The 18181-nt window shown below is 41.1% G+C and overlaps 1 non-coding gene across 1 annotated transcript; it reads right to left on the bottom strand.

The window, feature by feature from the left end:
- Positions 1-295: 295 nt before the first annotated feature.
- On the bottom strand, positions 296-367 carry TRNAW-CCA. Its single transcript has one exon. It is a non-coding gene; the product is annotated as a tRNA-Trp (tRNA).
- Between the last annotated feature and the right edge of the window lie 17814 nt (positions 368-18181).

Here is an 18181-nt window from a genome sequence, read left to right as displayed (position 1 = left end):
CTAGTCCTGAAATGCCTCACTAAGCACCCTGGTATATTCTCATTTAGAAGCACACAAACAGAGTGGGATATTTTCTATTTTCGCTTCAGCATCAGACACATACGGTATTCTGTTAGAAAAAAGAGGGCTGCACAGCTCTAGTTAATCAAAGGAAAACTGCAAGCGGGAAAGAAAGGAAGAAAGTGTTCAATAGAGACAAAACACTCCTTGTCCATCTGATGGATATGAGAAATATGCATTAGTGCTATTGCTAACAAATAACTGTAACGTAGAAAGAAAATGAAAAATGATGCACTGACCCCGACGTGATTCGAACACGCAGCCTTCTGATCTGGAGTCAGACGCGCTACCGTTGCGCCACGAGGTCTGCAGAAGGCTGCTTGCTCTGTGATGCTACTAGGCAGTATAATCCCTCTTGAAAGCCTCGCTAAACACCCTGGCACATTCACATCTGAATGTACACGTTTCCCTAACAGCAGGATTAAAGATTTGCAACGTGTCAGGCACAAAATTTGTCGGTCACCACAGCCTGCAGGGATCATGAGGAGAAATGCTCGTGACCAAACACTGTGCTTTAGTAACATCCTTGTATAAGAGCCCTATCTATGATGGATAAGATAAATATGTATTAGCGGTGTAGCTGACAAATTACCATGATGTAGTAAAAAGATAAAAACTGGATCCTAATGCAATTTGAATATGTTGCCTTCTGATCTAGAGTTAAATGCAGTACTGTTGCACCACAAGGTCTATCAGATGTACTATGCCAGTTTTCCCTTTGACAGGCTGCGTCCTTGGAGGATATTTTCCCTACTGTAACCCCCGCTCAACTCTACACACTGTACCTCTTCTGCAATCCTCTTCCCAGTACCTGCATGCTTCTGTCAACCCTGCCCACAGTCAGCATACAGGACTCCACTCACCTGGAGATGTAGTAAAGTTTTATACATTTTCTGACCAAATTATAATACGGTCTTAGATTTTGGTGATGCAAAAGAAAAATGTTTAATAAAAAGTGATTTTATGATATAAAAGTGGTAGAACATGAAAAAACAATACAAATTTGGTGTCGCCATAACATTATCAACCCACAGAATAAAATTATCATATCAAATATACCACATGGAGAAGCCCATAAAAAATAAAAATCCCAAAACACTGACAGAAATGCAATTTTTGCCTGCTTCACCTCCAAAAAAATGGAATAAAAAGCGCTCAAAAAGTCATATGGACCCCAAAATTGTACCAGTAAAAATTACAACCTGTCCTGCAAAAATACAAGCTTTCAGACAGCTAAATTGATGGAAAAATCAACAAGTTATGGGTATTCGATTTGGTGATGCAAAAAAAAAAAAAAAAAGTTTAATAAAAAGTGATTTTATGATATAAAAGTGGTAGAACATAAATAAAACATAAAATTGTACCATTAAAAACGACATCCCATCCCGCAAAAAATGAGCCCCCACACAGCTCAGTCAGCAAAAAAAGAAAAAAGCTATGGCCCTTAACCCCTTAGTTTCTTAGATGCGGTCACTTTTATGGAGTTTCTACTCTAGGGGTGCATCAGGGGGGCTTCAAATGTGACATGGTGTAAAAAAAAACAGTCCAGCAAAATCTGCCTTCCAAAAACCGTATGGCATTCCTTTCCTTCTGCGCCCTGCCGTGTGCCCGTACAGCGGTTTATGACCACATATGGGGTGTTTCTGTAAACTACAGAATCTGGGCCATAAATATTGAGTTTGGTTTGGCTGTTAACCCTTGCTTTGTAACTGGAAAAAAATTATAAAAATGGAAAATCTGCCAAAAAAATCTCTATTTTCCATTAATTCTTGTGGAACACCTAAAGGGTTAACAAAGTTTGAAAAATCAGTTTTGAATACATTGAGGGGTGTAGTTTCTAGAATGGGGTCATTTTTAAGTGGTTTCTATTAGATTAGCCTCGCAAAGTGACTTCAGACCTGAACTGGTCCCTAAAAATGGGGTTTTTGAAAATTTCGGAAAAATTTAAAGATTTGCTTCTAAACTTCTAAGCCTTGTAACATCCCCAAAAAATAAAATATCATTCCCAAAATTATCCAAACATGAAGTAAACATATGGGGAATGTAAAGTAATAACTATTTTTGGAGGTATTACTATGTATTATAGAAGTAGAGAAATTGAAACTTGGAAATTTGCAATTTTTTACTAATTTTTAGTAAATTTGGTATTTTTTTTATAAATAAAAAATAATAATTTTGACTTCATTTTACCAGTGTCATGAAGTACAATATGTGACGAAGAAATAATCTCAGAATGGCCTGGATAAGTCAAAGCATTTTAAAGTTATCACCAGTTAAAGTGACACAGGTCAGATTTGCAAAAAATGGCCTGGTCCTTAAGTTGAAATAAGGCTGTGTCCCAAAGGGGTTAAAAGGAACCTGTCACCAGGATTTTGTGCATAGAGCTGGGGACATGGGCTGCTAGATGGCCGCTAGCACATCTGCAATACCCAGTCCCCACAGCTCTGTGTGCTTTTATTGTGTTAAAAAAACGTTTTGATCAATTTGCAAATGAACCTGATATGTGTCCTGTATCCGGAGATGAGTCCAGCGGAAAGGAGCCCAGCACCGCCCCGCGTCCTTCGAATCTCCTCCTTGCTGGCTGACGTCACAGAGCTGAAACGCCGAAATCTCGCGATGCGCGAGCTAGCGCATGCGCAGTGTCGGCATCATGTTCATTCCCTGTGCTGGCATCAGCACAGGGAACGAACTACGCATGCGCTAGCTCGTGCATCATGAGATTTCGGCGCTTCAGCTCTGTGACGTCAGCCAGCAAGGAGGAGATTCGAAGGACGTTGGGTGGTGCTGGGCTCCTTTCCGCTGGACTCATCTCCGGATACAGGACACATATCAGGTTCATTTGCATATTGATCAAAACGGTTTTTTAACACAATAAAAGCACACAGAGCTGTGGGGACTGGGTATTGCAGATGTGCTAGTGGCCATCTAGCAGCCCATGTCCCCAGTCCTATGCACAAAATCCTGGTGACAGGTTTCCTTTAAGCAAATTCCTTGTTAGAAAATGCAGATTCCGCTCCTTTCCTTTTGAATTCTGCCGTATGTTCATACAACAGTTTACGACCACATATAGCATGTTGTCGTGTTCATGAGAAAATGGGTAACAAATTATGGGTGCATTTTCTCCTGTTATCTCCTGCTAAAGTGAAAAAGTTGGGCTTAACCACCTCCGGACCGCCGAACGCAGCGACGCGTCCTGGAGGTGGTTGATTCATTCCGCCTGGACGCGCCGGCGCGTCCTCCCGCGAGACGCGAGATTTCCTGTGAACGCGCGCACACAGGCGCGCGCGTTCACAGGATCGGAAGGTAAGCGAGTGGATCTCCAGCCTGCCAGCGGCGATCTTTCGCTGGCAGGCTGGAGATGTGATTTTTTTAACCCCTAACAGGTATATTAGACGCTGTTTTGATAACAGCGTCTAATATACCTGCTACCTGGTCCTCTGGTGGTCCCTTTTGTTTGGATCGACCACCAGAGGACACAGATACCTCACCAATATGTAGCACCAAGCACCACACTACACTACACCCCCCCCTGTCACTTATTAACCCCTTATTAGCCCCTGATCACCCCATATAGACTCCCTGATCACCCCCTGTCATTGATTACCCCCCTGTCATTGATCACCCCCCTGTAAAGCTCCATTCAGACGTCCGCATGATTTTTACGAATCCACTGATAGATGGATCGGATCCGCAAAACGCATACGGACGTCTGAATGGAGCCTTACAGGGGCGTGATCAATGACTGTGGTGATCACCCCATATAGACTCCCTTATCACCCCCCTGTCATTTATAACCCCCCTGTAAAGCTCCATTCAGACGTCCGCATGATTTTTACGGATCCACTGATAGATGGATCGGATCCGCAAAACGCATACGGACGTCTGAATGGAGCCTTACAGGGGCGTGATCAATGACTGTGGTGATCACCCAATATAGACTCCCTTATCACCCCCCTGTCATTTATAACCCCCCTGTAAAGCTCCATTCAGACGTCCGCATGATTTTTACGGATCCACTGATAGATGGATCGGATCCGCAAAACGCATACGGACGTCTGAATGGAGCCTTACAGGGGCGTGATCAATGACTGTGGTGATCACCCCATATAGACTCCCTGATCACCCCCCTATCATTGATTACCCCCCTGTCATTGATCACCCCCTGTAAAGCTCCATTCAGACGTCCGCATGATTTTTACGGATCCACTGATAGATGGATCGGATCCGCAAAACACATACAGGTGTCTGAATGGAGCCTTACAGGGGGGGTGATCACCCCATATAGACTCCCTGATCACCCCCCTGTCATTGATCACCCCCCTGTCATTGATCACCCCCCTGTAAGGCTCCATTCAGACATTTTTTTGGCCCAAGTTAGCGGAAATTATTTTTTTTTTTCTTACAAAGTCTTATATTCCACTAACTTGTGTCAAAAAATAAAATCTCACATGAACTCACCATACCCCTCACGGAATCCAAATGCGTAAAATTTTTTAGACATTTATATTCCAGACTTCTTCTCACGCTTTAGGGCCCCTAGAATGCCAGGCCAGTATAAATACCCCACATGTGACCCCATTTCGGAAAGAAGACACCCCCAGGTATTCCGTGAGGGGCATATTGAGTCCATGAAAGATTGAAATTTTTGTCCCAAGTTAGCGGAAAGGGAGACTTTGTGAGAAAAAAATAAAAAAAATCAATTTCCGCAAACTTGTGCCAAAAAAAAAAAAAATTCTATGAACTCGCCATGCCCCTCATTGAATACCTTGGGGTGTCTTCTTTCCAAAATGGGGTCACATGTGGGGTATTTATACTGCCCTGGCATTCTAGGGGCCCTAAAGCGTGAGAAGAAGTCTGGGATCCAAATGTCTAAAAATGCCCTCATAAAAGGAATGTGGGCCCCTTTGCGCATCTAGGCTGCAAAAAAGTGTCACACATGTGGTATCGCCGTACTCAGGAGAAGTTGGGCAATGTGTTTTGGGGTGTCATTTTACATATACCCATGCTGGGTGAGATAAATATCTTGGTCAAATGCCAACTTTGTATAAAAAATGGGAAAAAGACACCCCAAAACACATTGCCCAACTTCTCCTGAATACGGCGATACCACATGTGTGACACTTTTTTGCAGCCTAGGTGGGCAAAGGGGCCCACATTCCAAAGAGCACCTTTAGGATTTCACAGGTCATTTACCTACTTACCACACATTAGGGCCCCTGGAAAATGCCAGGGCAGTATAACTACCCCACAAGTGACCCCATTTTGGAAAGAAGACACCCCAAGGTATTCCGTGAGGGGCATGGCGAGTTCCTAGAATTTTATATTTTTTGTCACAAGTTAGCGGAAAATGATGATTTTTTTATTTTTTATTTTTTCTTACAAAGTCTCATATTCCACTAACTTGTGACAAAAAATAAAAACTTCCATGAACTCACTATGCCCATCACGAAATACCTTGGGGTGTCTTCTTTCCAAAATGGGGTCACTTGTAGGGTAGTTATACTGCCCTGGCATTTTAGGGGCCGAATGCGTGAGAAGTGGTTTGAAATCAAAATCTGTAAAAAATGGCTGGTGAAATCCGAAAGGTGCTCTTTGGAATGTGGGCCCCTTTGCCCACCTAGGCTGCAAAAAAGTGTCACACATGTGGTATCGCTGCACTCAGAAGTTGGGCAATGTGTTTTGGGGTGTCATTTTACATATACCCATGCTGGGTGAGAGAAATATCTTGGCAAAAGACAACTTTTCCCATTTTTTTTATACAAAGTTGGCATTTGACCAAGATATTTATCTCACCCAGCATGGGTATATGTAAAATGACACCCCAAAACACATTCCCCAACTTCTCCTGAGTACGGCGATACCACATGTGTGGCACTTTTTTGCAGCCTAGGTGGGCAAAGGGGCCCACATTCCAAAGAGCACCTTTCGGATTTCACCGGTCATTTTTTACAGATTTTGATTTCAAACTACTTACCACACATTTGGGCCCCTAGAATGCCAGGGCAGTATAACTACCCCACAAGTGACCCCATTTTGGAAAGAAGACACCCCAAGGTATTCGCTGATGGGCATAGTGAGTTCATAGAAGTTTTTATTTTTTGTCACAAGTTAGTGGAATATGAGACTTTGTAAGAAAAAAAAATCAAAAAAAAAATCATAATTTTCCACTAACTTGTGACAAAAAATAAAAAGTTCTATGAACTCACTATGCCCATCAGCGAATACCTTAGGGTGTCTACTTTCCGAAATGGGGTCATTTGTGGGGGGTTTGTACTGTCTGGGCATTGTAGAACCTCAGGAAACATAACAGGTGCTCAGAAAGTCAGAGCTGCTTCAAAAAGCAGAAATTCACATTTTTGTACCATAGTTTGTAAACGCTATAACTTTTACCCAAACCATTTTTTTTTACCCAAACATTTTTTTTTATCAAAGACATGTAGAACAATAAATTTTGAGAAAAATTTATATATGGATATCGTTTTTTTTGCAAAATTTTACAACTGAAAGTGAAAAATGTCATTTTTTTGCAAAAAAATCTAAAAATTTCGATTAATAACAAAAAAAGTAAAAATGTCAGCAGCAATGAAATACCACCAAATGAAAGCTCTATTAGTGAGAAGAAAAGGAGGTAAAATTCATTTGGGTGGTAAGTTGCATGACCGAGCAATAAACGGTGAAAGTAGGGTAGGTCAGAAGTGTAAAAAGTGGCCTGGTCTTTAAGGGTGTTTAAGCTATAGGGGCTGAGGTGGTTAAGCAACTTTTTCTTGTCAAGTGTTTCTAAATACACTGCTCAAAAAAATAAAGGGAACACTTAAACAACACAATGTAACTCCAAGTCAATCACACTTCTGTGAAATCAAACTGTCCACTTAGGAAGCAACACTGAGTTACAATCAATTTCACATGCTGTTGTGCAAATGGGATAGACAACAGGTGGAAATTATAGGCAATTAGCAAGACACCCCCAATAAAGGAGTGGTTCTGCAGGTGGTGACCACAGACCACTTCTCAGTTCCTATGCTTCCTGGCTGATGTTTTGGTCACTTTTGAATGCTGGCGGTGCTTTCACTCTAGTGGTAGCATGAGACGGAGTCTACAACCCACACAAGTGGCTCAGGTAGTGCAGCTTATCCAGGATGGCACATCAATGCGAGCTGTGGCAAGAAGGTTTGCTGTGTCTGTCAGCGTAGTGTCCAGAGCATGGAGGCGCTATCAGGAGACAGGCCAGTACATCAGGAGACGTGGAGGAGGCCGTAGGAGGGCAACAACCCAGCAGCAGGACCGCTACCTCCGCCTTTGTGCAAGGAGGAACAGGAGGAGCACTGCCAGAGCCATGCAAAAGGACCTCCAGCAGGCCACAAATGTGCATGTGTCTGCTCAAACGGTCAGAAACAGACTCCATGAGGGTGATAGGAGGGCCCGACGTCCACAGGTGGGGGTTGTGCTTACAGCTCAACACCGTGCAGGACGTTTGGCATTTGCCAGAGAACACCAAGATAGGCAAATTCGCCACTGGCGCCCTGTGCTCTTCACAGATGAAAGCAGGTTCAAACTGAGCACATGTGACAGACGTGACAGAGTCTGGAGACGCCGTGGAGAACGTTCTGCTGCCTGCAACATCCTCCAGCATGTTTGGCATTGGGTCAGTAATGGTGTGGGGTGGCATTTCTTTGGAGGGTGGCACAGCCCTCCATGTGCTCACCAGAGGTAGCCTGACTGCCATTAGGTACCGAGATGAGATCCTCAGACCCCTTGTGAGACCATATGCTGGTGCGGTTGGCCCTGGGTTCCTCCTAATGCAGGACAATGCTAGACCTCATGTGGCTGGAGTGTGTCAGCAGTTCCTGCAAGATGAAGGCATTGATACTATGGACTGGCCCGCCCGTTCCCCAGACCTGAATCCAATTGAGCACATCTGGGACATCATGTCTTGCTCTATCCACCAACGTCACGTTGCACCACAGACTGTCCAGGAGTTGGCAGATGCTTTAGTCCAGGTCTGGGAGGAGATACCTCAGGAGACCGTCCGCCACCTCATCAGGAGCATGCACAGGCATTGTAGGGAGGTCATACAGGCACGTGGAGGCCACAGACACTACTGAGCCTCATTTTGACTTGTTTTAAGGACATTACATGAAAGTTGGATCAGCCTGTAGTGTGTTTTTCCACTTTAATTTTGAGTGTGACTCCAAATCCAGACCTCCATGGGTTGAAAAATTTGATTTCCATTTTTTTATTTTTGTGTGATTTTGTTGTCAGCACATTCAACTATGTAAAGAACAAAGTATTTCAGAAGAATATTTAATTAATTCAGATCTAGGATGTGTTATTTTTGTGTTCCCTTTATTTTTTTGAGCAGTGTATAACACTGCCGTCTCCGCAGCAGATAGTCCATGTACAAAACACGTGTTGAAAAGATATCACAAAATGGTGGTATGCAGTTAGCAGTAACTATTTGCAGATTGGTTGAGTATGATCTGGTATGGTTGTATGCAATTTGGATTGCAATATGTTTGTATGGTATTTGTAGTAGTTCACACTTTGTAACTCTAGCTTGCAATTTTCAATTTGTATTTGTACTTTGCAATTGAATTTGTATGGTTGCAATTGGTGGAACTGTAAGTAAACACATATATATCTAGTTCAGTATACAGTTCTAAACACAATACTAACAATATGAACATTATATAACTGTTTTAAATACCTATATTGGCCTCTTGTTCCCATAAAACTCAACTCTCAGTGGAGTGAATGTTTCTTCAGCTCCTGTCTCTGGTGAATAATGAGTCTAGTAGCAGGAGCTGGGGGAATTCCCAGACAGGCTGTGTGTGAGGCTGACTGTGATTGCTGAAAACTCTTGCTGTGTGAGAAGCTGGCTGTGATTGGTCTAGACTTTTGTCCAGCAACAACAGATTAACACTATACTTTCTGTTGTTTCTGCTGTGTCACTGAGCTTACCTTACATTACCAAATGAATCTTAAAGGCATATTATCTTTTTCTGCTTCTGGGAACACAAAATATAACAGTTATATGACATCCAAAACATGATGTCACAGTAAATAACTCTGCTTTTGTCTTTAACACATAAACATAGAAACTGTATTAAGGTTATTAGCAGGTCTAGCTGTATACACATATAAGCTATACTAGAAACCTAGGACAGGTCTTAGCTGGCCAGCTACACACTATGCACTAACCCTGCACAAAAATGCAAAATAATTCATACCAGCCTACATTTATCTATCTATAGTATTGCTTACTGGACACTACGGGGACTTTTCTGCAGCACAGAAACCGCACGAGGTCCGCGTCTTGCTCTTCCAGCACAGACCTACTTCCTCCGCTACGTTTCGTTCACTTCAGAAAAATATCTTGTATTCTGCGTTAAGTGCTGCACTGATATGCGCTAACATTTCTTTTGAAATATTTGGGTGGAAAAAAATCTTGTATTCGGCGTTAACCGCTGCACTGATATGCGCTAAAATCTCTCTTTAAATATTTGGGTGGAAAAAAAACTTGTATTCGGCGTTACGCGCTGCACTTATATGCGCTAAAATCACTTTTGAAATATTTGGGTGGGAAAAAATCTTGTATTCACCGTTAAGCGCTGCACTTATATGCGCTAAAATCTCTTTTGAAATATTTGGGTGGAAAAGAAAATGTCCACCTCCTCCATTAACTTCCTCATCTCTTCATTAACATCGGACACACTAACTTTACCCCCAACCCCCCACCCCCCCCCGTCACCAGCTATATATCTAAGTGGTTCCTGCACCACCTAGGAGCGAATAAAGGTAAATGGAACTACAGCATGATACCACAACACATTTGATATGACATTTAGAAAGAGTTTAAAATGCCCACATATATCACATAGTGGGACACTGCATCAAGATGAATCAGACATGGATCAGCCAGGATTTCAACACATCAATGCCTGATGCATCAGACTAGATCATCCATGGTGCCACACCAACCTTTTGACAAAAGAGACCGTTTTCTTTTGGCTACCTGCCTCAGCTACTATTCTGATGCTGTTACCCACCTGATGCCAAACATCTGATGCCAAGTTCTCTTTCTTTCACCCACCATCTTCAGTGAGTACTAGTATTGCCACCCACCTCCACACTGTCACCTTGCCACTCTGTGGCCTCCTGGTGCTGCCATGTCTACACTATGTTACCGTGCCACTTTGTTATATCATGCTGCTGCTGCCATGTCCACACTATGTCACAGTGCCACTCTGTTGTATCATGCTGCTGCTGCCATCTCCACACTATGTAACCTGGCCACTCGCTGGCCTCCACATACTGCTGCTGCAAACTACATACTCTGTGATTGTGCCACTCGGTGGCCTCCTCATACTGCTGCCACCTCCACACTATCATTGTGCCACTCTGTGGCCTTTTGATGCTGCCACCACCTCCAGACTTAAGTCATTGGGCCACTGTGTGGTCTCCTCATGCTGCTTCCACCTCACCACTCTGTCATAGGGACACTCTGTGGACTTCACATGCTGTTAACACCCTCTCCACTTCATGACTGGGCCACTATTTTGGCTTTTGGCCTGGCTGACATCATTATTTATTTGATCTTTCTTCTGATCTGTCAGAAGGAAGGAAAAATGAGACGCACAACGGATCCTGTCTGTGTAGCAGCTGTAACGCCTGTATGGTCCGATCAGAATTGGCTTATGATTTGGTAGACAAAAGCAGGAGTGGGTACAAAACACAGAAAACATGCAAATATTCCATTCACTTGTCATCTCTGTTTTAGATCCACTCCTGTTTTTATTGGCATTAGCAATACTGAGCAAATGCTGACCAAGTGAAGGCGTATGCTCCAAAGACAGGATCCGTTTATTGTGGGTTATTGTTCTGACGGATCAGAGGAAGGGCAAATTAATCAGTGACGTCAACACAAACTTACTGCTGACATCCTCTCCACTCTGTCATGGGGGCTCTACTTGTATAAGTGTGTAATAGAACAGGTTCTGTAGACCTCTATGTGGAATCAGCTGACAAGGGTGTAAAAGAAGTGCACTTCTTCTTGACACTAACATAGACCTATAAGGCAGAGTTCATACCTGAGTTATTAGGCCAGGTTTGTCAAATTTAAGTATACTTTCTTATAATTTTAATCAAGTTTTGGTTTAATAAAATTAATGTTAAAATATTTTATAAATTTATTAATAAAAATTTAATGTTGTGTAAGACAGGAAAGAATCGGCTAGTCTTCTGTTTATTCAACGACGTGGTGTTGCGATGGAGAAAGCATAAAAAAAAATATTACTCTCCACCTGGAGCCTAATCCTGTCAAGATTGATGCAAGTGCAGTATTGGCTGCTCATCCAGCAAGATACTTCTGGGGGAACCTGCCTGGCATGCTTAGGCCTCTACTAGCGACAGACAATGAGAAGAAGACAAAGCTTCAAGATTGTAATAACTGGAATGGGGCAACTACAGTACCCTGAAAGATTATCAAAATTAGGGTTATTCACTTTAGAAAAAAGATGACTGAGGGGAGATATAATTACTATGTATAAATATATCAGGGGTCAGTACAGAGATCTCTCCCATCATCTATTTATCCCCAGGACTGTGACGAGGGACATCCTCTGCGTCTGGAGGAAAGAAGGTTTGTACACAATGTTGTGCATTTTCATACGTATACAATATTATCTAATGACATTATAATCAAAATTAATGCTCATCTCATTGCCTTTAAGAATAAGATCAGCCTGAACCAAAGTTATGTTATATGGCTGAGGAAGCCAAGATGAGTTCATGGCAAGTTCAGTTTATATAAAAAAAAAAATAATTGTGAACATAAACGGACATTGTACAAACCGGATTCCAAAAAAGTTGGGACACTAAACAAATTGTGAATAAAAACTGAATGCAATGATGTGGAGATGGCAAATGTCAATATTTTATTTGTAATAGAACGTAGATGACAGATCAAACGTTTAATCCGAGTAAATTTTAAAGGAAAAATACGTTGATTCAAAATTTCACGGTGTCAACAAATCCCCAAAAAGTTGGGACAAGTAGCAATAAGAGGCTGGAAAAAGTAAATTTGAGCATAACGAAGACCTGGAAGACCAATTAACACTAATTAGGTCAATTGGCAACATGATTGGGTATAAAAAGAGCTTCTCAGAGTGGCAGTGTCTCTCAGAAGCCAAGATGGGTAGAGGATCACCAATTCCCACAATGTTGCGCAGAAAGATAGTGGAGCAATATCAGAAAGGTGTTACCCAGCGAAAAATTGCAAAGACTTTGCATCTATCATCAACTGTGCATAATATCATCCGAAGATTCAGAGAATCTGGAACAATCTCTGTGCGTAAGGGTCAAGGCCGTAAAACCATACTGGATGCCCGTGATCTCCGGGCCCTTAAACGACACTGCACCACAAACAGGAATGCTACTGTAAAGGAAATCACAGAATGGGCTCAGGAATACTTCCAGAAACCATTGTCAGTGAACACAATCCACCGTGCCATCCGCCGTTGCCAGCTGAAACTCTACAGTGCAAAGAAGAAGCCATTTCTAAGCAAGATCCACAAGCTCAGGCGTTTTCACTGGGCCAGGGATCATTTAAAATGGAGTGTGGCAAAATGAAAGACTGTTCTGTGGTCAGATGAGTCACGATTCGAAGTTCTTTTTGGAAATCTGGGACGCCATGTCATCGGGACCAAAGAGGACAAGGACAACCCAAGTTGTTATCAACGCTCAGTTCAGAAGCCTGCATCTCTGATGGTATGGGGTTGCATGAGTGCGTGTGGCATGGGCAGCTTGCACGTCTGGAAAGGCACCATCAATGCAGAAAAATATATTCAGGTTCTAGAACAACATATGCTCCCATCCAGACGTCATCTCTTTCAGGGAAGACCCTGCATTTTTCAACAAGATAATGCCAGACCACATTCTGCATCAATCACAACATCATGGCTGCGTAGGAGAAGGATCCGGGTACTGAAATGGCCAGTCTGTAGTCCAGATCTTTCACCTATAGAGAACATTTGGTGCATCATAAAGAGGAAGGTGCAACAAAGAAGGCCCAAGACGATTGAACAGTTAGAGGCCTGTATTAGACAAGAATGGGAGAGCATTCCTATTTCTAAACTTGAGAAACTGGTCTCCTCGGTCCCCAGACGTCTGTTGAGTGTTGTAAGAAGAAGGGGAGATTCCACACACTGGTGAAAATGGCCTTGTCCCAACTTTTTGGGGATTTTTTGACACCATGAAATTCTGATTCAACATATTTTTCCCTTAAAATGGTACATTTTCTCAGTTTAAACTTTTGTTCCATGATTTATGTTCTATTCTGAATAAAATATTAGAAGTTGGCACCTCCACATCATTGCATTCAGTTTTTGTTCACGATTTGTATAGTGTCCCAACTTTTTTGGAATCCGGTTTGTATTAAAAGTTATTGCTAAAGATATGAGACCATCTGTTAAGGAGTAAGTCAACTCCCTAAGACATGTCTGTCTGGAGGGAACAAGGTTACTTGATAAGGGTTCAAATCCTTGAGGCACACCTGCTGTATGAGGTTCAATTTATATATTCATAATTATATATATATATCTCTGTATGGTATATTTAGTTTACAACATATGTTAATCAATAATTCATATAATGTGTTATCTATGTGTAACAATGTATCGATTTATATATATGTTATACCATGTATTTACCATTTAGAAGGTATTGTAGAAGGTACAGAAACAAGTAAGTTTATGTTAATTGGGTTTCTGGGAGAAGTAAATGCCATTTCAAAACAATAGTTATTCATGGATGTAGATAAGTGAAATGTACAAGTTCCGATGCCAAGCATCAAAGCCGCTATATAAAATTTTCATCAAGTCAACCTATATTTCAAAAAGATAGGAGAAGACAGTCAACTCCAAAAAGTCCAGGATATAGGTAATTTAAAGTGTCAGGAAAAGACCTTCCTCAATGATTTAGTAAGAAAGGTCAACGAGGTCCTGAACATATTATTAGATATTTAATTTTAATGCTTAAAAGTTGGGATGTTCATCTACAGTACCGCAGTGCCATCTGGAGGCAGATGGACAACATTATATTATTTCATTATTTGTTCTATACCATATTAGCAGTTGATATAACGTCATGATGTTATTAGCATGCGAATACACCCACCTTACCTGATTGGGAATCCCTAAACTAAAGGGGATGATTCTTAGATAAGGGGGGGAATAATTACTCGTGTGCGGAGTAGCATAAAAAAAAAAGAAAGAAAGAGAGCTAGAGGAAAAGATCCATATATCCATTGATCCATCCATTCATTAAATCAAAAAGAAAAACTTTACCAGAAGAAACTTGGATTATTCTTTTTGGATTACTAGGAAAGAACTGGTCCCATCTGAACTCTGTCTACCTTTGACCTGGTAACGTATATTTTGTTTACTACTCGTGATATTAATAAGATATTTCTCTCGGTATATAGCCAAGAGTTCCCATATTGTGGGAATATATAGTGTTAGGCGCCTCCATAATGCTGATTATTCTCTTAGCAAAGATGCATATTGTTAATGGAAGATCTGACATTATTTGAAAAGAGGACTAAACCCATGGAAAGTTATTTTCCTTAGTCTGATTGCCGAGTTGAATATTTTATCATATTAATATCATATATTTTTGATTGGTCAGAGGAAAACAGAGCCAAGGGATAAGTTATTTTCCTGTAAATACGTGTTTTAGTGTTATAGCCTGTTTTGATAACAGAAGATCCTAAGTTTCTCTTGGTACATGAGTCCGTTTGTTAAAAGTATGACACTGGTTGTCATAAATCAATAAATCATACTGTGCTGATCAGATAGGGGTGTGTTAACACCACCGTGTGGGACATTTTGGGTGTTACGTTGTAACTTCATCATTTATTTTGCAGTTGTATTGTTTTTATATTCTTTGTTTTTATAATAAACGATTATATATTTTTGCATATACAATTGTTCCTTTGTTTCACTGCTTGCACAAATCAAATACTTGATAAAACAAACTTAAAGGCGTTTTTTATGTCCGCCTGAAGGATAATATACTTTTTATATTTTTTTTTATCCTCTCTTTTATATGAATATTCTTTCATATAGCAGATATATGACAACAAACATAGAAGAGGATTCTTTACGGTAAGAGCAGTGAGACTATGGAACTCTCTGCCTGAGGAGGTGGTGATGGTGAGTACAATAAAGGAATTCAAGAGGGGCCTGGATGTATTTCTGGAGTGTAATAATATTACAGGCTACAGCTACTAGAGAGGGGTCGTTGATCCAGGGAGTTATTCTGATTGCCTGATTGGAGTCGGGAAGGATTTTTTTATTCCCCTAAAATGGGGAAAATTGGCGTCTACCTCACAGGTTTGACAGGCCGAACTGGATGGACAAATGTCTTTTTTCGGCCTTATGTACTATGTTACTATGTTACTATTGCTTGGAGCCCGGAAGAGTTGCGAATTTAATCACGATTCAAACCAACCAGGGCCCAGTCTCTTCGTCAGGGGTTCCCAGTCATCATGGAATAGAAAGGAGGGCATCCTTATTATATTTAATAAATTTAATAATAACATTTTTAATAAATTGTATAATAAAAAATATATTCTAACACAGGAGGAGGAGGACATCCTGTGGTGCACGGAGATGGAGATGATCTTTGGATTCCCACACAGACGTCTCATAAATTAACCTCGGCTTCCAAAAGCAGCTCCTGGGAAGATCATCCGTCATCTATTTGCCCCACTTTATTTTGGAAGTGTGTAGAACCCGTGTGGGACCCCCACGCTGCAAATTGATCACGGAGACACCGAATTTTATAATATATATGGAACTAATGTAATAATAAAATGTTTAATAAATTTAATAATAACATTCAATTTTTTTCTTAGGAGAGAATCGGCCAGTCTTCAGTTTATTCAAAGACGTGGAGGGTGTTGCGATGGAGAAAGCATTCCAAAAAAACTATTCCTCTACAACTGGAGCCGAATCCTGTCAAGATTGATGCAAGTGCGGTATTGGCTGCTCATCCAGCAAGATACTTCTGGGGGAACCTGCCTGCCATGCTTAGGCCTCTATTAGCGACAGACAATGCAAAGAAGACAAAGCTTGTTCTTTTCTGTACATTTAATGAATAATTTTTGGGGCCGGTACTCCACTGGCCTGCAGTAAAATTGATATCTAATGACCGTGTAATATACCTCCAGCCACATAATCACTTGATGTTTTCTGTCCGGTGAATGCCTAATGTTTGGGGCCTGTACTCCCATGGCCTAAAATGAAAATTTTCTAGGCTCCAGCATGGCACATTTTTGAGATTTTCAATTTAAGATGCTTAAAAATGGCCCCTGATTAAAATACATATTTTTTGTGGGAATTTTTGCCATTGATCCCCCTCTGGTATGTCACTGTCCATGTTGTGGGACGATTTGTGCACTTCTTATAAGTATTTGGTGGCTGCAAATATAAGCTGAAGGTTTTTCAGGTTCACCTGCCATTAAAGTGAATAGGTCCCGCCGCGAACTTGCAGTTCGCGAACATTTGATCGCATTCGCGCGATGTTCGTCCATCACTATTCCTTATTATCTCTCAAACATAAACTGTAATACAACCGTCTCGACCACAATTATGAGATATACTATCAGTTGACACAGTAAACTCAATAGTGATTAGGGTAGATACGAACCCTTGCTCTGCTCAAACTATGACCAATCTCGGATATCGGGTAGTATTGCGACACAACTTATAAATTATCAGGCCTGATATTGACTATGGAATGTAAATATTCCAATCAGAGTGTTTCTCCGATATCAATATTAGATTTTTTATTCAGTAATATGCATCTTTACTGAATAGTGATAATATTGATGTAGCACTTTTAACATTATACAATTGCACTAAAGAGGGGAGTTACTAAATGTCAGGCCAATTAATTAAATCAATACTACACATAATAAAGTTATACATTACCCGAGAATTCAGATGGTATGCAGAGTCTAAGGGAAGTCAGCTCTAAAGTCTGTTCTGATCATTGGGATTTTTCTCTTGGGGTCTCTCCTTTCTTTCTTTTCTTTTTTTTTTCTTCTCCCCTGTCACTTCAACGGGTGATTGATTGTTATTTAAAATAACACCGCCTTCCCTGAATGGAGACTCATTAACAAAGTCTATACTTAAATTCTTCTCATGATATTTTAGGAGCACATGCGTTCCTAGTGAGTAATATATAAGATAATAGATGCATTGACGTCCTTCATAATATTTAAAGAGGACCTTTCACTTGTAAAAACAATGTGAACTAAGTATGCTGACATGTAGAGCGGCGCCCGGGGATCTCACTGCACTTACTATTATCCCCGGGCGCCGCTCCGTTCTCCCGTTATGCCCTCCAGTACCTTTGCTCTGTAAGTTATAGTAGGCGGTGTCTGCCCTTGTCCTGTGGGCGTCTCCTTCTCCTAGGCTGCAGCGCTGGCCAATCGCAGCGCACAGCTCACAGTCTGGGAGGTTTTTTTCTGGGAAGAGAAGGAGACGCCCACAGGACAAGGGCAGACACCGCCTACTATAACTTACAGAGCAAAGGTACCGGAGGGCATAACGGGAGAACGGAGCGGCGCCCGGGGATAATAGTAAGTGCAGTGAGATCCCCGGGCGCCGCTCTACACGTCAGCATACTTAGTTCACATTGTTTTTACAAGTGAAAGGTCCTCTTTAACAATATAAAACAATACATACCGTATGTCCTATTGATTATCCTACACAAAAAAAACTAAGGTTCATTATATATGTATACAGACACCACAGATTTTCTGCTTCACCAATAGACATCAACTGTATGGGTAATTAGTACCAGATACACCTAGAGAATATCCTTATCTCAGTCATAAATCTATAAGGAGACAAGAATGACTCTTCTCAGACTGGTACATCTATAGAGAAGAAACCTTATGAACAGTGTCCTTTCCATGAACCTATTTCGGCCAACTTTAAAAATACATACAAAAATGGTGAATATATCACAATATAACCTCTTATATATAATCAAATCCACTATAATTATGATATTTAGATATAAATGTTATATACCTATGAAAAAGCACAACACT

This window comes from Bufo bufo, chromosome 3 (genome assembly GCF_905171765.1).
Source record: "Bufo bufo chromosome 3, aBufBuf1.1, whole genome shotgun sequence".
Classification (NCBI taxonomy): Eukaryota; Metazoa; Chordata; class Amphibia; order Anura; family Bufonidae; genus Bufo; species Bufo bufo.
The sequence above is the reverse complement of the archived record's forward strand: the minus strand, read 5'-3'. Positions and strand labels throughout refer to the sequence as shown.